Genomic DNA, 26400 nt, shown 5'->3' on the forward strand with positions numbered 1-26400 from the left:
TGCTATTTCAAAACCCAAAGACCACTGTTGCTTTGAGCTATACTCTAATAGCACTAAATTAACCTCTCTTCTAATCTACCTCCTCTTCTCACAGACTGTAATCTCCTCAGGGAGGTCCTCTAGGCCCCCATTGCTCCCTTCCCCGGCCCCCGACCTCCACACGTAGTAGCCATCTCATTTTCTTTCCATTCCTCCCACACAGATTCTCACTTGGGCCCAGCTCTACGCACTGGCCTCCAGACAGAGGATCAACGCCCATCCCGCCCCCATTTCTGCCTCTGGGACACACTTTCTCATGTCCTCTCCCATCACACGCATTCATACACACCCTCTCCCAGCTTCTTTTCTGGCCATCCCCAGGCTCTCCTGGTCTCTGCCCCAAAGCCTCTCCTTCCCTGGCATCTCCAGGCAGCTGCAGAAGGGGCCTGCCGTCTCCTCCAGGCCTTCTCTCATGCCGGTCCCTCATGCCAAAGCACTTCTCCCTTTCTGACCCCTGAGCTAACTCCACTGGCACCTCTTCATCTCTGCACTAATTGCTGGGTGCTGGGGGCACAGAGAAAGGTGGCCTCATGTGTACTCTGAACGGAGTGGGGTGGGGGCTTGGGCAGTGCTTGGGGTCCAGTCCCAAGCTCCCTCTGAATACGTTCCCACCGGCCACAAAATTAACTGTGTTCGGGCACAATCCAGCCTCCATGAATTCATTCAGCAGGCATCGTGGCACAGAGCACAGATTCAGGGGTAGAATGTCTGGATTCTAAAGCCGCCTCTGCACTTAACCTCTCTGTGCCTATTTTCTCATCTGTAAACAGGGACTAACAGCAGTCTGTACCTCACTGAGTTGTGGTAGGATGAAATTAGCTAACACATGTGAGGTTCTCAGAATAATCCCTGGCTAGGTCTACAGTTATGCCACGGAAGCACTGCCCACTGTGGGGGAGAAGACAGCCAAAGCCCACGCTCACAGGGGTTCACCTCCCCAGGGACAGGCATTGACCATATAATTACCATTGTGTCTGTCTCCCCGGGAGGGGCAGGAAAGTAAACAGGTAACTGTAACATCGTGTGCTGAGCCCTTGGGGGCCACAGGGACTGGATGTGGAGGAGGAAAAAGCGCTGAGTCTAAAAGGAAGAGGAGCTGGCAGACTAGCAGACGGGTGGGGAGGGAGGGCACTCCAGGCCAGGGGACAGCGTGAGAAGGCAGGAGACACACAACGGTGGAAACTAGAATAGCTTCCTGGGTGGAGGGAAGAGCTGTGACACAAGGGCGGAGGTGGGGAGCAGGGCTGGGAGGGTTAGCAGAGGCCAGCTCTTGAATTTGGGTTTAGCCTCAGAGCCATGGGAAATCACGATGGTTTTCAGGGGTGGAGTGACTTGGTAAGACTTAACCTTATACGAAGATGGCTCTGGCGGCAGGTGGGGGATGGACGGCAGGGCAGGCAGAGTGAGAAAGCTGGCAGGTGAGAGGGGAGGCCAGGCCAGAAAGATGAGCATTTGGAAAGTGTCCCTCCCAGGAAACAACCTTGCAGGAGAAAGGCTGCCTTAACCCTTCGTGTGCCCTGCTGGACCAGCCAGTGCTCAGCACACTCAGAGGTGGTGGACACACAACACACACACACACACACACACACACACACACACACACACACACACACACGAAGGTTTTCCGTTTCCCTTCAGTTCCACCAGGGCAGGACTTTCGATCTGTTTTATTCCTTGCTGTATCTCTAGCACCTACAACAGTGCCTCACACATGGAAGGGGACAGGTTTGGGCAAAGCAAGGGACACCCACAAAAACATCACTTGACCAAAGTCAAACCTTAGCCTCTTCTGCTGTTTCAAAACCCAAGGACCAGTGCTGCTTTGAGCTATACTCTAATAGCACTAAATGAACCTCTCTTCCAATCTACCCTCTTCTCACAGACTCTAAACTCCTCAGGGAGGCGTTCTAGGCCCCCAATTCTCCCTTCCCCTGCCCATCCTCCACACACAGTAGTCATCTCGCTTCTACTCTCTCTATTTCTCTCACACAGATTCTCCACTTGGGCCCTATGCATCTACTCAGTGGCCGCCACAGTAAGGAACAACTCCCATGCCACCCTCATTTCTGCCTCTGGAACACTCACTTTCTGCTATTCTCATGCCTGCCCTCTCCCGTCTCATACACACACACATACACACACACACACACACACACACCCTTCCCAGTGTCCTTTCTGGACATCCCAGGCTCTCCTGCCCTAGGGCCTCTCCCTCCCTGGCTGACTCCAGGAAGTTAGGCTCACCCATTTCTGCAGGAGGGGCCTGCCCTCTCCTCCACACCCACACACAAGGTTCCAGGCTTTCTCTCACGCTGTTCCCTCATGCCAAAACACGGTGAAGCCATCACAGCTCTGTGGGCCAACAGGCACGGGAGCACCTTGTACGTATGCAGGAAATGACCTTGAGGCATACAAAAAATAACAGAAGACACAGCCCATTTCCTTGATACTCATAGTCAAGAGCCAAGACAATCACATTATCACAAGCATAAGCAATTCACGGTATTACGAAAGTCCATTTCTGGTGTCTGTAGATGTCTCCTGGATCACTTCCGCAGAGTCCTACACTTGATAATGGAAGAACAGAATAAGTAGGTGTACAGACCTTGTCTCCACTCGTTAATTTTTGTGGTGGGAGTTGCTCGATGTTTGCCAAGACACTTGCTGGTGACAGCCTAAATACAACTGCAAATTTGCAAAATAGTTGTTGCCGTAAGGAAGAAGGCATCCTAACTCTATAAATACTTCATAAAAATGTTTTCATTAAAATAAAGGAAGCAAAAAGTTGGGGAAATGCTGGTAGAACTGCGTATTCCTTAGCATTATTGATTAGTATTTATTTAATAGTTGAGATACAAGTGCTCCCAATATGCAAAGGATTGTTAACCAAAGAAATTTTTTCAACCAAAGCCAGTGGTGGTCCCTTCTCCTTCCCCTTCCTAAACGACTCAGCCCTACTGTCAGGAGGGTGGAGCAAAGCGAGGTAGGAGTTCATGGTGGCCCAAAGCAGGTCAGCACCCAGGTGATGAGAGGACATCCCCAGGGAGGGTGGTCTGTCCTGTGATGTCACAGCCTGATCAGGGTAAGGAGGGACTCTTCAGAGGCTTGGGGAACGGCAGCCTGGCATGTGGTATCAGAGGGTAAGCAGTGTGTGTGAGTGAGTGTGTGTGTGTGTGTGTGTGTGTAAATTTATAGTCCTTCGCTCTGCCTGGGAGAAGCAACATTTCAATAGGAATAGGCACATCTAGTGCCAAGATCTTGGATTCCAAATACCATTTCCCAAGAAAATAAATCAAGACTCCTCCGAGAAATGGTTGACTCCACAACTGGGGCAAGGAGTCAGAAGGATGAGCCCGGGGCATCTTGTCATGTCAGAAGGTGAGGATGTGCTCACACTATGACAGGGCCACATAGAAAGGACACAGATCAAAGGGGCTCTCACTGGTTCAATTGGGGATGATGGGTGCTTCCAAATAAATAATGAAGCGAATGGAGTGTAACTTACTAATGTAGGAATCCATAAGCCCACGTGAATATAAAAATAATGAAGTTAACGAGGAATGGGGTATTTACATAGTTTCAAAGTAACTCTCCATAAAAAGACTGTTCGTTACAAAGAGGAAAAGACTATCTTAGAGAAACCTAGGTCACGTGATCCCCTTCGTCACATGATCAAAGGGAACGTCTTTAGCACAGGAACAAACTAAATGGTGAGCCCCTTGGTAGGGGCCAAGGAGAAGAATGCAATGTCACTGTTAGCCTGAACCAGATCACGAGGAAACACGAGACACACTTTAACTGAGGGACATTCTACAGCATCCGTGATCTTCCAAAGTGTCAAGGTCATGAAAACCAACGAAAGCCTGAGGAGTTGTTTTTCCAGACAGAAGGAGACTAAACAGACATAACGAAATGCAAGAGTGACTCTGGACTGGATCCTTTTGGGATAAAAGACACGATTGCGATAATTGGTAAAACTTGAGTGGAGTCTGAGGCTTCGATGTTAGTAATGAATCTGTGTTAGTTTCTTGGTTTTGATGATTGTGTTGTGTGCCAGTAGGAAAATGTCCTTGCGTGTAGGATAAACAGGAAAGTAATGTGGCATCAGGGCTACTTATTCTCAGAGAGTTCATGAAAAACAGAGGGTTTTTTTAGTATTGCCCTTTGCGATTGTTTCAAAATTTTAAAATGACAAGGAATAAACTATAGAAAAATTAAATAGTAGTTAAACAAACTCTGATATATACATACAGTGAAATCTTATTTAGCCTGCAAAAGTAAGGAAATTCTGACAAATACTACATCATGGATGAATCTTGAGGACATAATGCAAAGTGAAATAAGCTAGTTGCAAAAGGACAAATACTGTGTAATCTCACTTATATGAGATACCTGGAACAGTCAAATTCATAGACACAGAAAGTAGAACAGTGGTTGCCATGGGCTGGGGACAGGAGGGGAATGGGGAGTTAGTGTTTAATGGGGACAGATTTTAAGTTTGGGGTGGTAAAAAGTTCTGGAGATAGATAGTGGGGATGGTTACACAACGTGGGTGTACTCACTGCCACTGTATGCTGAAAACTGGTCGGGATGGTAAATCTTATGTTATATATATTTTACCACAATAAAAAAGTTAAATTAAAAAAATTAAACTGTGATTGTTAAGGCATATTCACATTAAATGTTTAGTTTCAAAATGTTGGTGTAAAAAGTGAAACCAGGGTCGATGCGTGTCTTGAATTAAATATCAAACACTCTCTAACTCAGGGGTCCTACTCTAACTTAATGAAAACGAGCTCAGCTTGGGAAAGGAAGGTTTTTGTGTGCGTACTTCACATGGCCAAACATCAACTTTATGACTCTATGAAACTTGGGAAAAACTCTTTCTGCTAAACGTGCCTGCAAATGTTCATTCTTTGAAAGTTATAGAATATTTGAAAGGCTTGTTCTTCAAAGCAAATCTGCTTTCTGTTACTTAGTCAAATAAAGCAATTCAACCAAGTGGCAAAACACCAAGTTATGACACTGCTATGGGATAGAAAGGAAAGCCGTTTTGTTTCACAGTTTGCTGGGCCTGTAAATCTAGAGCACGCACGTTTGCTTATTTAATTCAGAAGTTCTGCAATGCCCTGCCAGACCGAGCACATGCCTGTAACCACGAAACATGACACACGGATCCGATACAGGGTAAGACTATGATGCCACATGGCTCCATGGGTGAATCCTGAGGATAAACCAGGCAGTTGCTGTAATGTCTACTTCCACTGCACAGCTCAACCAACGACATGACCTCCAAGGCTACTTCAAGGTCACTGTGAGCACCACTCCCTGGTTAGAGGAGCTGGAGGCTCCATGCACTTCCACCGCTGAGAAAGCGCTTGCCATGACCTGACACGCTGCCTGCACACACAGAAGACAGGCTGAACTAAACAGCAAAGCACCTCGACGCTTTGGGCCTTGGTCTCTTTATGTCAAATGCCAGACATGCCAGGATAGACATTTCTTCAGGGCCTTCCAGTTCTATGATTTTCATAACCTGTAACTTCGTAGGCAACCATTTATGAGTTGATGGTGGTAATAATTGTTAACGTTTTAAAAAATTCCTTTGTTAGGGGTATATGCGTGTGTGTTTCTTTAAGTGAGAGTAAAATTAACTCTCAGTTGGTCAGTTCTTAGAATTATTGGTCCCGGAACCATACGTTAGTCCAGAAATATACTTGCCCTGCCCCGAAGGAAGTATGCCATCTGATAGCATAAATGCATAAAAACAAACATATATACAAGAGCCCCATTATAGAAGTAGACATACTATAATGGGGCTATAGAAATAGCCCCATTATAGAAGTAGGTTTGAAGGGCAAATATATACTATATGTGGATAACATGTCAGAAGACAAATAATTGGTCTAAATCCAAATAAAAAGGCAGTAGGCTCAACCAGCTTCCCTTACATACATCCACATGCCAAGATGGTTCTGTAAATGCTATGCAATGGCTCAAGCAGTTGTTTCAAAGGGTCTTTCAGGCCAGTACAGCCCTTCAGAAGTCGTTGAGGCTAGGCCTGTGCTTGTACAGCCTGAGGTTGCAAAAACTGAAAACCGCAATCTCAGACGTGATGATGTGCTTCCCTGCTGTGCTTTCTGGTTGAGACCCTCTGAGATTTTGTTTTATGAGTGTTCCTGACCGCCAAATGTTCAGGACTCAGAGGATCCAGTCCCTGCTCCACACACTCTTTATTACATAAAACCAGTATTAAAACCAGTAATAAAAACCTGTTGCATAAAACCAGTGACAGTTCCACATCTAGGCAGGACGAGGACAGTGTGATCCCAAAGGTGGGGACAGGACCTCGGGTGGAGTTAGTTGAGAAACCACTGTTGGCTGAGAAGGTCACCGTGCTGTGCAAATTGGGCAAAGCCTCTGAAGCAAGTTCCCTGGAAGGACTCAGGCAGAAGGCCCCACGGGTATGCCATCAGGGGCCTCAGACAGCCAGAGGGAGAAAGCTGGAAGAGTCAAGGGGCCATCCTGCAGTGGTGCCTCCTCCCGTGGTCGGGGGGCTAGGCTCTTTGGGGGGTCCTGTGGTGTGCAGCAGCCAGAACACGGCAGAACCCCAGCTCTCCTCGCACTTGTGCATTTCCATGGGAACAGCTCGCAGCCCTGGGCTGGGTGGTGTGCTCCATCTATTTCTATGGCACCTATCACCATGGCACCTACTTGCTCTGAAAAACACAGGCTAAAAACAGAACATAAAGAAAAGGGGGCAATCCACTTCCCTGCCATCACCTCTCCTGCAGCTGTTGTACTTCTGAAGGCTCACGTGGACCTTTTCTGCTCCTAGTTTCCGTGTTTTTGGTGTAGGTGGCCTTAAAAACAAACGGCTTACTATCTGCATCAGCATCGTCTTGGGGTGATGTGGCCTGACGCTCCAGGAGGGAGCCCACACAGGAAGTGGCTCCTCCCAGGGCTTTTTCAGAGCCCCCCCCAGAAGGAGTTTGGGGAGGGGGGAAGAAGTGGGGAGTCAGGGAGGGGGACAGTTACATCAATACACACAGATGACCCAAAAAAAGGACCTGTGTTTATTACAACAATGGGACCACAAGCTCTCTTGGGAGCAGATGGGACATTCCTTTTAGGCATGGATCCACAGGCCAAACAGCCCCCCTAAAGGTTGTTCTTAAGTGATAAAGATCACCCTTCTAGTCTCTGGAGTCAGACAGAACGTGGGGTCGAATCCCGACTCAGTCACTTGCCAGCCATGTGAGGTCAGTGGGCACCCTCTCGGAGGTTAAATGGACTCGTCTGTAAAACGGGGAGAAGGACACACCCCTGCCCCCCAGAGACAAACCACATGCTGCAACCTCAGCCTTCATGCTTGTCCCTTGGTGCCTATTTACAAAACGGGGAGAATAATTGCACCTGCCTCGAAGGAACTTGGTGGTGGTTGGAAGAGACAAGGTATGGAAAGTGCTGAGCAGAGCACTCCTGGAGAGCAGGGTGTGGGGTGGAGGACGACTTCCCTGGGCCTGACTTCCTGCCCTCTGTCCCGCTGCCCCCGGACTCCACACCCCTGAAGTCCTTGGCCACAACAAATGTCACAGAGGACAGGCTCCTGCAGAAGGGTCATCAGCTGGGGTGCTTGCTGGGGCACACCAGACAACGGAATTCTCACAAACTGGAAAAATCGCAACCTGGTTGCCTGCCTGTGGGCTTTGGAGTCAAGCAGCCCTGGGGGCGCCAATCTCCCTTCTCCTGCTTATGAGCTGAGTGACTCTGGACATGTCACTTAACTTCCCTTTGCTTCTCCATCTGTGAAACAGGGTGACGCCTCTTGTTTCAGAGGGAAATTGGGAGCATTAAAGGAGAAAATGCAGGAAAAGCCTCTGGCCCAGAGTCAGCACATGGTGGGTGCTCAGTAATTGTAGGCTCCCTTCTCCTCTATTCACCACACTGAATGTTTTAAGGCAAAGTAAATATTTAATGACTAAAGGATTAGCTTTTATAATAAAAGGAAACAGGCCCTTTTCCTGAATTTGCTGCTGGTGCTGGTAAATGCTACAGTGAAACTGCCAGGCTCACTCCAGGCCCCCTCCACGGCCCCCACTGCCCTCTCAAATGCCATTTCACAGCTCCCTCTCAGGAATGCTCTGCTCGGCCAAACAAGACTGTGGGCTCACTCTCAGACACAACTTACTCGTTCTTTTTTTACTGTACAGAAGCAATTTCTCTGTTGCAAGCATTGTGGCTGTCTCCCTGCCAAATTCCACCCCCCATGAGCACCCAGTTTCCATTTGGGGATCCATGTGCTTCCAAGGACCTGGACTCTACTGCAAGGTTCTGGCAGTGGAACATGTGACCTCAGTTAGGCCAATCACATAATTCCATCCCTTGCGTTCAGGGATTCGTTCATGTGGCCTAGGTTGGTCCAATCAGAATGACTCTCAGGACTCTTCCTGAGGTGGGGGACAGAAGGTCTGCAAGGGCTATAGCTGTGAGGCCTGGACTGCTCCAGCCATTTGACCATTGTAAGCAAAGCCAGCCAGTAGGCAAAACTGACACATGCAGAACACCAACTAAAAGCACTGCCAAGAACTGTAGCTGGAGCTGTTACAGCATTATGAATACCTAGATTGAATGGCATCTCAAGCTTGTCCTACTTGTGAATTTCTTAGTTCCATGAGTCAATAAACTCCATTTATGTTCAAACCAATTGGAGTTGGATTTTCTGTAACATGAGGATAAAAGCACCAGGAACACCTCTTCCTCTCTGCCATCCCAGGGCCCTCACCACATTCAGAGTTTAGTTCCAAAGTTAGGTCTTAAGGAAATCCACCTAATTCTATTTCTTCCTTTACCCTCTGCCACGGTGCACTGTTTACTAAGGATTGACCATGTGTGCAGTCCTAACACTAAAACCCTGTCAGATCGGTAGTATCTCCATTTTTCTGACGAAGACACTGAGGCCCAAAAAGATATCTTGTCATTTTTTCCAAAGCCACACATTTCGCGTTGGTAAGATCAGAAGTAGCAATGAGGACCCCTGGGATATGCAGATTATTAATAAATTTTGATTTCTTTTTCTAAATACTATATTCTTTCAATTTCCCAGTTGGATTATCAATTTCTTGAGTCCAAGGCTATTTTTTTCTTCCTATTTTGACCATCCATTGTAGTTACTTGCGAAACATTTGTTATCAAATGGTTACTGGAACCTGACCCAGGGGCCTGACAATGCCCGGAGGTCTGCTGGGTACCAGGCACTGGGCTAAGCGCTCTCGACATATGTAACCTCATTTTTTAAAGTGGTTCATTGTATTTACGTTATTTTTGGACCCCAAGGCAAGTGGCTTTTCGCCAAGGCCTGTGAACGGAACCTGTTTGAACTGGAAAAGGAGGATCTGTTCCAAGGCACAAACATAGAGGGCGATGGCCCCTTACAGTGGCGCACGACTGCGTAGAAAGAGCAAGGGCTCTGGGTTTGACTTCTGGCTCTACTTCTGATTATCTGCGTGGTCTTACACAAGTTATTTGTGTATTTGTGCCTCCATTTTTCTCATTTGTCAAATGACGACATAATCCCAACACCTCACTGGGTTGTTGGGAGATTAAATCATACCGGTGAACCCCCCCAGCACAATGCTGGGCAGAGTTTTGTTTTCCCCCCACTATGTTTCTTCTTTGCTGGACACTAACCAGTGGCCGGCCCTCACAGGCATGTGTACCCTGGCCCCTGTTTTGTGGATGACTGCCAACCCTACCCAGGAGCCAGAAGCTCAAGAAAACACTAGCCACCAGGTGCAGGGAAGTTTCCATCCCATTCCTTGCCAAACATAGATTTGCTGGTGGAAAGCCAGAGTGGGCCAAGGAATGGCTGTAGCCCAGGCTGCTTTGTTTCACTACAAATTCGTTGTGTTTATATTATAACTAAGCCTTTTTCCTTTTGTCTCTGCCTAGCAAGCCATAAACAGGTCCAGATCTGACAGCCTGAGCACCAGGTCTGACTTATTAAGAAAGGAAAGGGGAGGGCGGCCGGTGGCTCAGTTGGTTAGAGAGCGAGCTCTAAACAACAGGGTTGTCAGTTTGATTCCCACATGGGATGGTGGGCTGCGCCCCCTGCAACTAAAGATTGAAAACACCAACTGGACTTGGAGCTGAGCTGTGCCCTCCACAACTAGATAGAAGGACAACAACTTGGAGCTGTTGGGCCCTGGAGAAACACACTGTCCCCCAATATTACCCAATAAAATTTATAAAAAATAAAAAAGTAAAGGGGATTTGCCAGGTGGCTCAGTACACATTTTCAATTAGGATCAGAAGTATTCTGAAGCTTCAGAATAACCAGTCTTCCCTGAGATTTTGAGTGGTTTCGCTCAACTAATTGGTGTATACTTGCTCAGGACTCTCTGTCAGCACAGGGGAATGTTACACCTCTTAAGGTAAATCTGACTCAGCTGCACTTTTCTTGGGCTTAGGTGGGGTTGGGTAGGGTGGGAGAAGGCTGAGGGAAAGCAAGAGATAAAATGTCTGTACATTTTATCACCTCTTCTAATCTCCTTCTTACTCAAAGAAGGCAGCTAGGCCCAGCATTTTGTTCTACCTCAGAATGCGGCTACTGGTCTTGAATAGCTGTGTCCTGCAGTTTAGTTTCTAGTTATGGGAGGCAGTGTTCTCCAAATGTACCTCCCCAGAACACCTGCATCAGAATCCTGGAGTGCTTGCTAACTGCAGACTTCGGGTTCCACACCATTCTCACTGAATTAGGCTCTGTACACAAGACTGAGAAGCTTGGGTCGCAGTTAAGAACACGGGCTTTCGAGTCACATAAACACAGAGGAACTCCAGGCTCCGACTCCACTACCTACTTCCTGTGGACCTGGGGCAGGGTGTTTAACTTCTGTGGGTCTCAAGTTCATCACCTGTACCAAGGGAAAAGTGAACAGTCAAGGAAGACGGAGTTCATGTGGTTGTTACAAGGAAGAAATGAAATAATACCTGTTTAGCAACGCTTGGCACATGGTTCAGTGCATGGTAACTCTTCTTTTTACATAATACCTGTACTCAAAAAGTCTTAGGACCCTACAGGAAATACTAAACCTGGCCATCACAACCAGTGTTAAGATGCCTGCTACAGCACTTTCCACTAGACGGCTTCTGACAAATCTACAGACCAGCAACTAGACCTGAAGGTATCATGAAACCACATGAACCCCACCAGGACGCACATCTGATCCTCAACAACCAGCCGGCCAGCAGAGGGCAGCAAGAGGGAGCCAGAGTCTTACTGCGCAGCCGGCCGAATCACAATGCCTGGGTGTCAGGGGCATTTGCCCCCAGTCTGGTGGGTAGAGGAGTGGCAGCATGGATTACCAGTGGGCTGTGTAGCTGACTCTTGGCTTTCATAGGTTATTTACTTTAGGAAATCACACAAGTGTCACTATATTCTAGAAAGCAACGAAACTTCATTGAGATGCAACTGTTGGGAGATAGACTAAGCCAGGGGTTGGCAAACTTTTTTGTACAGCCTGTGATCTAAGAATGCTTTTCCAATTTTAAAAGGGTGTTTAAAAGGAGTGAGCAGAAAAGGAGGTCTCTGTGAAGGAGATGGAAAAAAATGTCCTGCAAAGTAGAGTGGAAACCTAGAACCTAGAGCCGCCGGGGGAGAGGCTCGAGGGATGGAGCAATGCAACAAAACCAGCGCTCGAGAAAGATGGAGTCAGACCAGAGGAAAAAGCACCAGCTGGACCTGGATGGAGTATGGCTGTCTTTCACGACTTTTGTCTGGGCATTTGATCATGGGACCCGAAACCAGATTGCAGTGGGTGATGGAGGACTGACTGGGCAGGAAGGCAATGTAAACACAGCCAGCGTAGATCATTCTTTCAAGAAGCTTGGCTGTGCAGGGAGAGAGAAAGGAAAACTGAAGAGAGGAGTTAGACAGAAACATGGGACCAAGAACAGGGTATTTTTCAGACTGGAGAGATTGTACATATTTAGGTCCTGATGAAACATGTTGGTAGAGAAGAAGCTGAAGCTGTGAGCCAGAGAGAACAGTGAAGGGAGGAAGGTTCCAGGGGAGTTAGGAGGGCATCTGAGCACAAGGGGGAGGTCAGCTGTGGCAGGAGCACACCTCTCCCTGGCGTGGGACAGATGGAGTAGAAGAGTAGGAGATATGCTGCATGGTTTCCAGGGAGGACCTTGAGAGAGTTTCCCGAGGCCTCAGTTTTACTCAATTTTATCAATGAAAAGGATGGATTCTCTATCAGTGACAAGGAGACAATGAAACAGAGCTTTAAAAAAGGGTCGAGAAAAGAGGGACAGTCGGGAGGAGCTGCCAATGGCAGTGAGGCAGGGAAGTATCTAGGGACATCTGCAAGGGTTTCCAGGCAGCCTTGGGGACCCAGGGCTGTAATGGCCCAGATAGGAATGGTGGACCAATCCTCCAGCAGCAGTCAGCACGCCAGGAAGAAGCAGGGCAGAAATGTCCCCAGAAGCGGGGTTCAGCTGGGTGGGTTCAACAGAGAAGGAGAAGTGGACAAAAGTGGTTAGAAAGAGATGCAGGATAGAGAGGACAGCTGACCACCGCGGTCAAATGAAGTTGTCCCCTGAGTTGACAGTAGTCATTGGTTCAGGTGTGTAGCAGAGGGGTTAAGGTCACTTCTATATATAGACTAGGTTCCCTCTTCAACAAAGAAAGTGAGCCGAGGCAGATGAGGTAAATGAAATAACAGGAATTTTAGAATCAGACAGATGGGGGTTCAAAATCATCCGTACCATTTCCCCAAATAATGTTTTGTCTATAAAAAGTGAAAAATACATGCTTTGTAGAACTTACAAAAAAGAAATGATTAATGTAAAGTACCCTGCTAGGTGGTAAACACCATTAGGTGCCTGTCTTTTGTTATTTAGTATTCTAACTTCTGCTTCTAGTAGATGCCTGGCACATAGTACGCCCTCAACAAAAACAAATTTCCTTCTTCTGTTAGGCAATATTCATCAACGCACCTTTTCTGGTCCTGGAATAAGCTCCCCTGACACAACTGGTATTCCTTTCCTTGACCTGTCCAATCTCAATTCTTGCAATAATGAAATGGAACATTGATCGATACTTTCTTTCACTGAGCCAGGCTGTTACTGAACTGAGTGATTTCAGGAAAGTATACATCATGGGAGCTGAACTCGAAGACCACACAGATGCAGGATCACGTGGCTGCTCATCCATCCACCAAACAAATGGCTTGGCTTCTTTATCACAGCCCTGTGGCCTCGCAGATACCCTCTGATGAGGTGGGGAGACGGTTTCCACCTCAACACGTGCAAGGATGGACTCCAAGGGAATGGAAGGAGCACAGGTACCCTTTCTTCATCAGCCACCTAGACCCAAGCTCACAAGAGACAGTGACTCTCTTGAGGAAAGGGAGTATGGAGTTTATATTCATGATGAGGAAGTTGTCAAAAGATCCAAGATCCAGAAGAAAAAATAAAATAAAATAAAAAATAGAGCCAATGTCACTCCCGCTGGGAGGCTTGGGCAGTAAGGGGACAGGCTGCCCGACCCAGTAAATCGTCAGTCTGACCAGTGCCACCAGAGGTGTTTATCTGAAACATAGGGCCAAGAGCCATCCCTGGATTTTGATAAAGAAGAAATCCAAGAGTAGATCAGGCATCCAGTCGACAGGAATTAGAGCACAGGTGGGCTGAGAAACTGGTAGACTGAGAAGGCATTAATGTCAAATGCAGGTCCAAAGCACATGTCTGTAGCAACATGTCACAGAGACTATGAACTGTTCCCGATTTCCATTCTCCCTTTCTTCCTTTCAGTAAGACAACTCCTAAGTTTTAGCTGGGAATATTTAGTTGACCCAGCTAGAGACTACACTTCCCAGACACCTGCAGCTAAGTGTCCTCAACTTCTGGCCAATGGGATATGAGGAAAAGGACAAGTTCTAAATCACATCATTTAGAGGGGGCTCTTTGCCCTTCACCTCATTTTCTCCTCTTCCTCCAGACAGGTGTGAGTGATGTTGAGCCAGCTTTGACTGTGCAGGAGAGGACAGCATATGGGATGGGGAGCAACATGATGGAAGGAACCTGGGTTCCTGAATGACCCTGTGGAGCAGACTGGTTTACCTGTCCTGAACTGACCATCTACCTCTTAGCTATTAGGTGATAGAGAAATATACTTCTACCCTTTTTGAACAAACGCATTTTGGGGTCTTTTTGTTACAATTCAGCCTGTACCCTACGTAATACAGAGTGCTTCCCAAAGGTATAGCTAATCATAATTTTTGTACTGATAGTGATATTTATTGAAAGCTTACTGTGTGCCAGGCATTGTTCTAGACACTTTACATGTATTATCTCATTTATTCCACACAACACTCACTAGATGAGGGCTGTTATCCCCATTTTACAGAAAAGGCCACAGGGAGATTCAATACTTTTTCTTAAGACTCATACCTATTGAGCGGCCTAACCACCAGTCAGACAAGTATTCTGGAGGAGCTCATACTCTTAGTCACTATATTTTACAAAGCATAACTTTTTATACTCCCATGCAGTCAAAAGGACACCACTTAGTTTTCAAGAGAGTTGTGCCCAAATATTGACTTTTCTTCAAAATTACTGCGGGACCAACGCAAGTCATTTAGTTTCTCTACTAGTTGGTTTTCTCCAAGAGAACACAAGAAGGGTACCCACACTAGACCTCGTAGAACTGCTGGAAGGATAAAATGAACTCATGTGTACTTAAGAAATGTTTTGAAAGCTATAAAGTGTGGTATAAATGCAATGTTTGCCTTAAGGAAGGCTGGGAAATCCTTATAGCCAAAATAACAAAATGCACTCAATTTTTAAAACAGGCAAATACCGTCGAGCAATTTGGATGAGCGCCTGGAAAGGCTGCCGACATCTGTTAAGGAGAGGAGTACGTTTGGTTTTGTGCATCTGTCATCCTCAACTGAAAAAGGGAGAGGTTAATTGAAATTAATTGAGAGAGAGCATAGCTGTGTTTCTGGTGTGCACATGTGGGCACCCACAGGTGTTCTCTCTCTCTCTCTCTCAAGAGAAGCATTAAGCATTATTATCAAGGGAGGAGTGGCAGCAATCTGCAATGCCTGTGGGAACCAGGCAGGTACAGACGTTGGGAGTGGCATGGGGCATACAAAGTGCCAAGAGTGAGTGGGAACTTTGGTGAACGGGAGCTCCAGATTTCTCTGCCCTGTTGCGATGTGAGTCTGGTGTTGCCAGACCTTTCAGTCACATGGGGAATCTCCCCATTTTCCAAGAATGCTCAAATTTCAAATTTAGACATCCAACATGTCAAGGGCCACCAGCGGGTCTCCTGGGATCTAGCCCTGCAGCCGGAAGTCACATCTGAGTCTTTCTGATGCTTCATCATGATTATGTACAAGCCACAGTGGAGGTTTCCCTCAGCTCACCCCACCCTGCCCTGCCCTGCCTCACCCCATGCCACCTTGCTCTTCCTTCTTCCTCCTCTTAACTGCACCCCTCCGGTGAAGCCAGCTTTCTCTTTGCTTTCTACCCTCTGACTTCTCCTCCCTTTCCTTGTAGCTTGTACCCCGTTATCTTGAAGACACAAAATAGCCCCCTCCTTTGTGCGCCCATTAATGCCAATGTTCTTCTTCCTGCCCTACATAATCTCAACCTGCTACCCGCCCCCAACACATCATTTTTGCATGCGTTCTCATGAAGTAAGGTAATTACAGTCCGCGCCCCATTGTCTGTAATGAGGAGGTGGCCGGGAGGCAACGATGAGGCCTGAGAGGACACACCCAAAGGTCACGTGGTTTTGCCTTTCGTGTTTGGTGGTGCACAAGTAAGAAAGAAGTGACTGCAAGTCACCTGCTCCATCCTGGTCCTGGCTCCACAGTGGAGACGGAGACAAGCAGATCCCTGGTCTGGACAAAGCCTTGAAGGGCATTTACAGAGTTCGACCTCCAGCCAAGGTGGAGGCGATGACCTGGCTGCTGCCTCACCTCCCCTTTCCTCAAAAGTCCCTGCTTGCATTGTTTGGGTGCCCAGGAAACTGGGACCAGTTGGCTGCCCCTGTGTCTTCCACTGCCTGGAGTCCTTTCACCCCCACTGCCATCCCCCTTTTTGGTCATCAGCTTCATCACATCATCCCTGGCAAGCTGCTGGCCCAAAGGCTGACAGATACCTCTTGATAGGTTTCAGTTTTGTTTTTTTTGCTTTCACATGACCTTGGGGCTTCTCAGGGCAATGACATGGCCCACAAGGCCCACGCAGGAGTGAGGACCGAGAAGAGAAGCACTACCTACACCTGAGGCATGGTCAGTCACCACGTGCTACCTGTCAAGGCTGAGCTCCAACTTTGCAAAGAGAGGAACAAAGCTCCCCCGCCCCCCTTGGAGAATTTCAGGGAATTTTCTGCCCTGCTAACTGGCTGTGCCCTGCCAGCTCCTGAGCTGTCTCTCTGCAGAACTTTGGCTCCTCAGGCCAGGAGTGTGTGGATGTCACCTGGTGGGAGGTGGGAGGGCACGTCTGTGGTGTGTTCCGTGCCCTCCTGACTTACTGTTTGCTTGGGACGTCTGGATTAGGGCTACAAACAGTTCTTCTCTTTGTTTCCACTGCCTGGCAGAATGTGTGCTCCCCTCAGAAAGGCATAAAGCTCCTCTTTCTTCAGCTCCCCTGTGTCACCTGGCTTGTTCTGCAGGCCCAGGCCAGGCCCCAGTGCAGACTGTCGCAGCCTCACTCTGCAGCCTGTGCTCACGTGGCCTGTGCAATGGCGGGTGGCCTCCTTGGCAGGCAGCCAGCCCCAGATCTTAAAGCCACAGAGCCTCGGCGGCTGCGTGGGCTCTGCGAGCTTGTGTCCTATCCTCCCTGCAGGAGTCAGCCTGCCCTCCCTGGAAACAGGGACACACAGGGACGGGTAATGCAAGGGCTTAGCTGACACTACTTTGGGAACTTTGAAAAATCCTGATGCCAGCGTTGCAGCCCCAGAAGTCCTGATGTAGTTGATCTGGGAATGCAGGCTGAGCACCAAGGTTTGCTCTAGGCTTCAGTTTCTCCTTCACTCACCTCGGTTAACTGTAGTGAGGATTAACTGAGATAACAAGCACTAGCGCAGCGCCTAGCCCTCAGGACGTGACAATAGATGTTGGCGCTTACAATTTTCAACTGGATGCCTCTTTTAAGGAAAAACCAGGATCTGCTTTCTTCTGATCGGTTCTCTCTGGCTTCAAAGCCTTCAGGACTTCCCTTTTGCCCCCCCCCCCCCGATTAAGCCCAAACACCCCCACAAGGTCACTCACCACATGGTCCCTGTGGCTTTACCTTCCCTACCTCTCCTGAATCTTGGCATCCCCACCTCAAACCACAAGTCACACACCTGAGCCCACTGCAGGTCCTCCCTTTCAGCTCCAGCCCTTGCATGTCCCTTCCTGGGCCTGGTTCACTCTTTCTGCCCTCTCTCTCCATCTGGCTAACTTCTTCCCTCCCCTTATGACTTAGCACAGTTATAACTGCCTTTTTTTTTCCGACTCCCGAGTACAGGTGAGGTGGCCCAAGGGTTCCCATAGCACTCCATGCATCTCCTCCCACAGCCCTTACCCCTGGGCATTCTCTCTGCCTCTGCTTGCTGCAAGCTCAGAGTGGGCAGGGTCGATTTTCTTTACCACCACTGTTTAATAATATTGGAATGGCTGTGAGTGAAAGATAAAATGAATGGGTTTAATTAATTGAATGGATGAATGAATGCATGTTCTCTTTTATTACAGCATCAGAAACGTTACGTCGTGCAATCCCACCCACGCAGGGTGCTGTCTCTGACCAGCTGGACCCTCAGCTATAGTTCTGCAAAGGTCCATAGCGACTGCAGCTCCCCATCCTTCACTCTCTCCAGCCCCAGCTTGCCTACAGAGCCCTGCGGTTCTGTTTGATGTCTTATTTCCAGAGACTGAAATAAAGTAAAAGGTAGTTAAAGTGGTAGGTCACAGAGGAGCCATATCTGTTATATTGACCTTTATTAGACAAGAGCCAAAAGATAGAAACAACCTAAGTGTCCATCGACAGATGAATGGATAAACAACATGTGGTACACACACACACACACACACACACACACACACACACACTCACACACACACAAACACCGGGGGTCCCCAAAAAATGTATACACATGGCCTGTATTCATCTTTTGTTATTGGTATATATTATTACAATTTTAATACAGTTTTTTCTTTTCTTAAAATGTGCGTACATTTCTCTCTCTCTCTCTCTCTCTCTATATATATATATATATAAATATATATATATATATAAATATATATATATATATATATATATATATATATATAAAACGGAATATTATTCAGCCGTAAAAAGGGAAGAAGTTCTGATACAGGCTACAATATGGATGAGACTGAAAGCCTCATATGCTAAGTGGAATATGTCAGACACAAAAGGGCAGATGTCGTCTGATTCCACTTATATGAGGGACCTGGAATAGGCAAATTCATAGCGACAGAAAGTAGAACGGAGGTCACCAGGGGCTGGAGGAGAGCAGAATACGGAGTTACTGTTTATTGGGTACAAACTGCTATTTGGGATAATTAAAAAGTTCTGTAAATGGATCGTAGTGTAGGTTGCACAACATTATGAATGTACTTAATGCCACTAAATTGTACACTTAAAAGTGATTAAAATGGTTAATTTTCATGTCATGCACATTTTACCATGAAAAAACCCCACTTTATTAGAAACCTAAACTGTGGCAACACCCTACCCTGCACCCTCAGGGAATGACTGTTTATAAAGAAATCGAGCCGGGCCTGAAACATGCCTGCCTGGCCTTTCCTTTCCATTTTTCTTGAGGCTTAAAGCCAAAATGCAGAGCCCCCGAAGGTTAAATGGTGTGGATAAACAGAGGTACCAGGAACGCCAAATATTTACAGTTGGTTTCTTCAGTGGGTGAAGGCAAACTGCTAAGGAAAAAATGCTACAATATTCAGATGGTGTCAGAACATGTTTTGGGAAAGAAGTAATTGCTTGTGTCAAAAGAATTTAGAAGTATAATCAAGCATTGATTGCAATTGCTTAGCTAAAATGAGGCCCCCATCAAAAACAAAACAAAACAAAAAAATTAAATCCAGGTAGCTATTGTATACCAGGTAATTGTAGCTATTTAAAAGAAGAAAAGGGAAGGCAATTGAAGGAACTCAGCGGGTGATAAAAATAAGAATTCAAGATGCTTTTCCCAAAGATGTGCCTCAACCTGAATTAGGTATGAAGCTTCCAGAAATGGTCGCCTCTGAAAGGTAGGGCTGAGGAACTAGTCCCCCCCAATTGATTTGGCTTCTAGGTGAAATCGAGGTTTCAGAGAGATCAAAGCCCACTTCTTGTTCCAGCTCAACTGTGCTAAAGTATCCAGGCCCTGCCCAAAACCTGAAGGGGAAACCATCAGCCACCAGCCAGGACCCCCTTAGCATCTTTCTGCTCATTTTTAAGTCAGCCCAAGGAAGTTTAAGTTAGGACAGGAAAAATGTAAGTTCCTGTCTGCTGGGTCCATAAAGGTAGCTGGGAAGGACCTGGATGCGGGTTTCCGGCTGTCTCCTGTTCAGGCTGGGTCTCTAGCTGGGTCCTGGCCCTCCCAGGCGTCATGCCGCTTTTCCTTTCTGCCAAGTGCATTTGCACATTTGATCTCCTCCTACCTGCTCGAACTCTCTAAAGGAAAGGAGGGAAGGAAATCATTGAATATTACAATCTGAATCTTACATCTGGGGGATGAGATGTGCCCTCCCTCCTGCCCCCCCGCAAAGTCTAGGGGAGCCAAGGCATGAAGACAGCCAGGCCTCAGAAGCTCTGCAGGTCCAGGGACGGACATAGGGACAGACTTAGTCACTTCCCTCATCTTCAGATCTCAAATCAAGCTTTACTTCCTCCAGAAGTCTCCCTGACCCCACAGGCCAAATCAGCACTTCCTGTTTTAAGTTCTCATAGCTCCCAAACTTTTCCTTCAAAGCACTCATTACTTTATGGCATTCTAAATTCATAAAATTATTTGATCGTCTGACTCTCCCACTAGACATCAAGCTGCTCTAGAGCTGGAAGCATGCCTGTTTTGTTGACTGCCATGTCTCCTGGGCCTAACAAAGTGACCAGCACATGGTATGACTCAGTCACCATAGTAGGTGCTCAGTAAATACTTGTTGACTGGAATCAATGGGAGCCAGAGGAAATGGTAAACATGTTCTGAAATATTTCCTTTTCGTCCTGAAAATTAAACTTGCTCCCCTGTTTATTTTACTTGATCCTTAAGCTGTGTTAACAACAGCGACCATTTCCAACCGTACTAGTAGTTCTAGTAACAGTTATTGAGATTTTACGATATGCCATGTTCATGGTTTATCTAATTTAGGGGTTTGTCTCATTTGACCCTGACAGCGTGCTCTGGAGTAGACACTATTGTTATTCCCATATCAAAGATGAGAAAACTGAAGCTCTGAGATATGGTGGCCATACAGACATCAAGTGGCAGAGCTGGGCTCTGACTATTGTTGGGTCCTTTAAGATACATAAATGCATGTCATCCTCAAGGAAGCTCTGTGATGGATCTGGGGCTCAGAGAGGTTGAGTAACCCGCGCGAGGTTATACAGCTAGGAAACCACAGAGTCAGGCTTCAAACCGGGCTCTGACTCCAAAAGACTGCTCTCCAAAAAAATGTCTCCATGCCTTAGTAGATGTCATTTTAGAAAATGAGTAGGAAAGTCTGTTGAGTGAGGCCACCAGGATGAATCCAAACCAGAAATTTGGATTCCATTGGACAGAAGACTGGAAGATTCTGCTGAAGGAGCTGCCCGCCACCCCCCACGCCCACACCAGCTTGGTGCCCATTGCACATTCCTGCCTGCCTCTGTTTCAGAAAATTACCTTGCCTCTGAATTTCCCCAGGCTCCAGCCACTACCTTGGATCGAATCCTTTATGTAGGACCAAAGCCTGGGGCAGCGGAGGGTTTCCTGTGACCTCCCTGTAAATCTCCCCCTCTGACTTCGCAGCGCACTCAGCCAGCTACTCTCCTCTGTGATGCCAGGGCCCACACAGCTGGGCGTCCCCGAAAGGCTAAGTGACCTTGTCCCCTGTCTTAGGAATAGAGCAGCTCTTGAGTCCATTCTGCTGGCAGGGCAGGGAGACATCACGGCCCGTTGGGATGGGGCCCATCCAATGGGAGACTCCATGAGCACAGCCTCGCTGCAGCACAAGGGACCAGTGGTTTTCAGAGTTTTCAAAAGTACCATTTCTCAGCCACAAATAATGCCATTGTCACGGTAGCACTTCCTGTTTTTCACAAATCAACCATATTAAAAACAGAAAGAGGCAAAAGTCTGGCATTCATTGCAATGGCTCAGTTGTTTGGGAAATGTTGACTTCTGGGATGGTTCAGAGGCAGACAAGACACATGAAAGGCGCGGGGCTGCCAGCTTTTCTTTCCACTGCCTTCTGTTCCAGTCCCCCGGGCGTGGATCATCACAATATGAGTAAATTTCCTGATTGGTCCTGGCATTCTGGTCTCTTCTCCTCATTCTCCATAAGGCTTCCAGACCAACAGTCCCCAGATGGTGTTTGGGTGACATCATTTATTTGCTCAAGACCCTTCCGTGGCCTTTCCACAGACCACAGAGTAAAGTCTGAGTATGTAGCCACGCATCCATGGCCCTCCTGTAGAGACTCTGCTTCCGGGGCTGAAACCAGGGCGGAACCTAGTGCAAAATGTAAGAGGGCACCAAATAACTCAGGAGCCAAGATAAGTACTGATTTCAAACCTAATGCAAACAGTCCACGATGAGAAAAATACCAAAGTTTCACATAAAGACATGGTCAGACCCTGCTCTTGCATAATCTTCCACTCGCCTGTTCCCTGTCTCCTGTCCCTGCCCAGCTCCTGACTCCTCCTGGCCTGTTTTAGTTTTGTCATGGCACTGAGTTTATTTCTTTCTAGTTACTGAGCTAGACTCTAAGCTTCATGAGAACAGGGCCAGATGTCTGTTTGCTCATGGCCGAGTTCCAGAGCCTAGAACAGGGGCTGGTATATGGCACATTCTCTACCTCTGTGTTTCTCTCCTGTGGACTCACTGCAGAGAATCGCTCTAGGGCAGGAAGCCTGCCTTGCACCTCATGAATCTCCAGCCATAGTACCATGCTTGGCACACAGCTCATGCTCCTGCAGTGTTTGGTGTTTTTCAAAAATTAGATTGAACTTAACACTTCTCTTAACTTGATGTGGCAAGGCCTCAGTATCCATTCTGAGCTCTCTGGTGAAAAGTAAAAACATATGCCATTTTTATGTCATAAAGTCGTAAGTATAAACAGTAACAGCTAACATGAGCTAAACTCTCTGCCATGAGATTTACTTGGATTTCCTCATTCAGTTATTATAACTCTGTGCAGCATGTGCTATTATTATCCCCATTTTACTGAAGAAGAAACTGAGGCTGCCAAGTAACAGAGAAGAAATTGTTAATATGGAAACAGCTGGGAAGCTGAGAGCTGGGACTCAAACCAGGTAGTCTGGTGACAGCGCCAGCTTGGAAATGGTATGAAGGCACTGGATGGACCCATTAGGAAGAGAGAGGAAAGGTAAATGTAATATGAGAAGAAAGCCCAGGGCTGAGTCAAGTAGAGGAGGAACGTGCAAAGGAATGGCCCAAAGTTAGTGGGAAACCAAGAGAGAGAAGTGTGACGAACAGAATCCAAGAGAGAAGGGCTCAGTGTGTTGAGCACGGGAAATAGTTTCTCAGACTTGGCATCATGGAAGCTCTTCGTAGCCTTGACAAGAGCAGTCTCTATCAGGCTTTCTCAATGGCTGCACTAGTGACATTTGTAGCCAGATAATTCTATGCTGTGGGGGACTGTCCTGTGCATAGTAGGATGTTCGGCAGCCTCCCTGGCCTCCCCCCACTAGATGGCAGTAGCACCCCTCCCCGGAGTCGTGACAACCAAAAATGTTTCCAGACACTGCCAAATGTCTCCGCGGGGACAAAGGTGCTCTGGGTTGGGAACTACTACTGCTCCATGGAGTGGTGAGGGCAGAAGCCAGATTGGAATAAGTAGAGGAAAGAATGGGAGGTAAAGGAGAGGACAAAGCCTGAAATAATGAGGTGGGAGCTGGAGATGGGAGGAAGGCCAAGGGAGATATTTGTTGTTGTTGTTTTTAAAATTCAATATATATATATATATATACACACACACACACACACACAATGAGAGACAGCAGAGGAGGTCTAAAGGTTAGTGACAATGATCCAGGAGAGAGTAAAAATGTGTTAATGAGAGAGAGAGAGAGAGAGAGAGAGAGAGAATGAATATGGTTTTCTGGAATAGGCAAGAAGGAGTCGGATCCAGACCACAAGCTGAGGGATTAGCCTTCGGAAGGAGTAGAGACACTGACTCCACTGTAAGAGAAGAAAGAGAGGCCTGTTGCAGGAGTAGATGTAGGAAGGTGTGTACATGTGGTGGTGGCAAGGGGAGGGAGTTCCCATCTGTTGGCTTCTATTTTCCCAACCAAGCATGCGGCTCAGTCAGCAGAGCTGGATGGAGAGCAGGGCGGAGGAGGGAGGAAAGGCACAAGGCTAGTGTTGGAGCAAAGCAAGCTGAAGGGAGAAGAGGGCAGGATTACCAGGCAGTGTCGATAGCCCATTTGCAGTCTGAGGCCAGGCGTTTGAAATGAAGCCAGCGTATGTGGTGTGAATATTCTCCAGCCACTTCATCTGCGCTGGGGACAGCATGCAGCAGGTGGGTGAAGCCTGAGGGACTGGCGACAGCTCGCCCAGGCAGCCTGCAGGAGCAGGGCCCCAATGTTTGGCTGTTCTTCCTTCAGCCGGAGGGAAACGTGGAGGTATCTGTGCACCTTCAAGATCCAGACAGAACTGGGGGGGCCCACAGCAGCCTTGTATCCCCAGGAGCAGATACACCCACCTCCAGGCCCATAATGAATTCCTCCAGTCCATGGAGCTTCCTGCACATGCGGCTGTGAGCCCCTCCTCTGTCCCGCCAAGCTGTAATTAATAAAGTCTGCTGACCCTCCACATTCAGCCAAGGGATGTCCCCGAATCTTTGCAAGTCATGCCCGCCTCCCACTCCCAACAACATCTGCCTTTTGGCTCCTGTCCCCAGCCCGAGAGAGGGCAGCAGATATGAGCAATGATTTCAGGTAGAAATCAACATGCAAAATTCCGGACATTATGATCTGCTCATCTTAAAATGAGGCAAGCCCTCCCTCTACTAGACGTGAGAAAAAAGGAAATTTCCATTCACCCAATACCTCCTTCCAAAATCCATCCATCTTCTCCCAGGGAACTTTAATAGAGTAAGAAAGACAGCCAGAAGTCTGGAGCATTGATCACTTTTTTGGAGCCAGAAAGTCAAATTAGAAAAACAGTCTAGGGTGGTTTATTTAGACTTGACTCAAGAATGTTTCGATAAGCCAACTTGATGATTTGTGTGGCATTTGGAACATCCCTGAAGTGTCAGGAAGTTACCCCCAGTGAGGGAATGAACGGTTTTCAGTGTCCTGGTGGAAATATCCTATCATTGTGAGGACATCAGGACTCTTGGCTTTCTGAGGGTCTCCACAGTGGGACTACTGACCAAGCTGTTGCCACAAGGCAGCCGACCACCATACAGCGGTTCTCCAACAGGAATGTGTATCAGAATCCCCAGGAGGGCTTGGTGGGTCCCACCCCCAGAATTCTTCATGCAGTAGGCCTAGAGGGGGACCCAAGGGTTTGCATTTCTAAGCTCCCAGGGGACGCTGATTCTGCTGGTCCGGGAACCACACTTTATAACCACTGACATCATGGAAGAAGGTGTTGATGTTAGATTTGAGTTCGAATCCTGAGTCCATCGAACTGTGGAAGCCTGGGCAAGTTACTTCTCTGCTTGCGTAGATGATAGGGATCACACTGCACACCCCGAGAGCTTGTTTTGAATATCAGAGAGAAGTCATGTCAAGGCCAAGCCCAGTAGGCACTCAGTAAAAGAAAGTGGCAGTTATTTTTATCACCATTGTAACACACCTCCACCATCCAGCTATTTGGATAGGCACCCAACACAAGCTTCTACTTGGCCTCGGGAGTCGTGAGGAGGTTACTGTGTTGGTGATCTCTCCACCCTCTCTTCCTCCTCTTCTGAACATCCAGGCACCAAAATAGCCCCCAACACCCACCAATGCATTGCCAGCGATGACATTTCCAAGTGGAGGAGATAACTGATCACTTTCAAACTCTGTCATATTTTAAGTACATTATCTTTAAAATCTAGGTCAGGATGAGCAATGAACTTGGGCTCATAGATTGTTAGAGCTGAGAGGAAACTTCAAAAATCATCTAATTTTCTTGTTCAAGGTGAGGAAGTTAAAAGGTGAGGACAAAGAGATCCAGAGAGGGGCGGTGACTTGCCAAAGGTGGCACAGCAAGTCAAATGGCAGGAGCAGACCTGGAGCTCAGTCTTTCACATCCTGAGGGTGGTGGGAGGTCATAGAAAAACAGCGCTGGACTGACCAAAAATGTTATACTTTCATAATTAAAATAGCAAGCCCCTTGGACTGGTAGGGCCGCCCAGACCTGCGTACGAACGCTTCTCACCCTAAGGCAATGGCACACCTTCATAGAAGGGTAGATCACAATCTCTGAAAAAGAAGGCAGATTCTTACGCTTACCAGTGAAGGGAGTGGGTTAAAAAAGAGCTTGGAAACACTGACCGCCCCCTACCCGCCGGACACACACCATGTATGTCACCTCTCTTCTTAATTTGTTTGTCTCTTTGGTAGATTGGAAGGTAGACCAGTTTCTCTGCCTTGATTCTTCTAAACCTACTTCCTGCTTCCTGCAGGCTCTTTTTCTGCTCTTCATCGTCTCTCGTTTTCCTCTAACATTACACCCCAAATGCAAAGAGAGCTTGCCCTGTGCCCAGGGCAGAACAGACATCTTTTATTTAACTTATGAAGAGGAATAAACTGAAGACTTATTTGCATTGAATTTTTCTCTTATTCCATTATTTCCCACTGTCGAAGCAGCCAGTATTTTCAGAAGCCTATTGTCTGCCAAGTACTCTTGAACTGCTGCCGTGGTTACAAAGATGGCCCCTTGCTCTCAGTCAACGAACATGTACTGAAATTACCTGTACGTGCTGGGCAGTGGGCCACACGGATGATTCAATGCTCAACAAGGTGGGCACTGTCCCTGTCCTTGAGAGTGTCCAGGCTGCCTTCTGAGAAACGATGTATTTTCAGCAAGAGGGCAGGCATGGTCAGGATGAGATGGGTAGGGTGCGAGAGCCGGCTCATACAAGCCTGTAGGAGCTGACAGGTAACTTTTCAGGGATTTCTGTG

General features: G+C 47.4%; 1 protein-coding gene across 4 annotated transcripts in view; it reads right to left on the reverse strand.

Moving 5' to 3' along the window:
* The window catches only part of DGLUCY (D-glutamate cyclase), a 75144-nt gene extending 58366 nt beyond the window's left edge, over nt 1-16778 (reverse strand). For all 4 annotated transcript variants that reach the window (XR_004423188.1, XM_033107856.1, XM_033107857.1 and 1 more), the window contains exon 1: nt 16589-16778. The gene's annotated coding sequence lies outside the window, so the exon portion shown is untranslated. The remainder of the gene's footprint in view (nt 1-16588) is intronic.
* Between the last annotated feature and the right edge of the window lie 9622 nt (nt 16779-26400).

The sequence above is a fragment of the Rhinolophus ferrumequinum genome, chromosome 6 (assembly GCF_004115265.2).
Source record: "Rhinolophus ferrumequinum isolate MPI-CBG mRhiFer1 chromosome 6, mRhiFer1_v1.p, whole genome shotgun sequence".
Lineage (NCBI taxonomy): Eukaryota > Metazoa > Chordata > Mammalia > Chiroptera > Rhinolophidae > Rhinolophus > Rhinolophus ferrumequinum.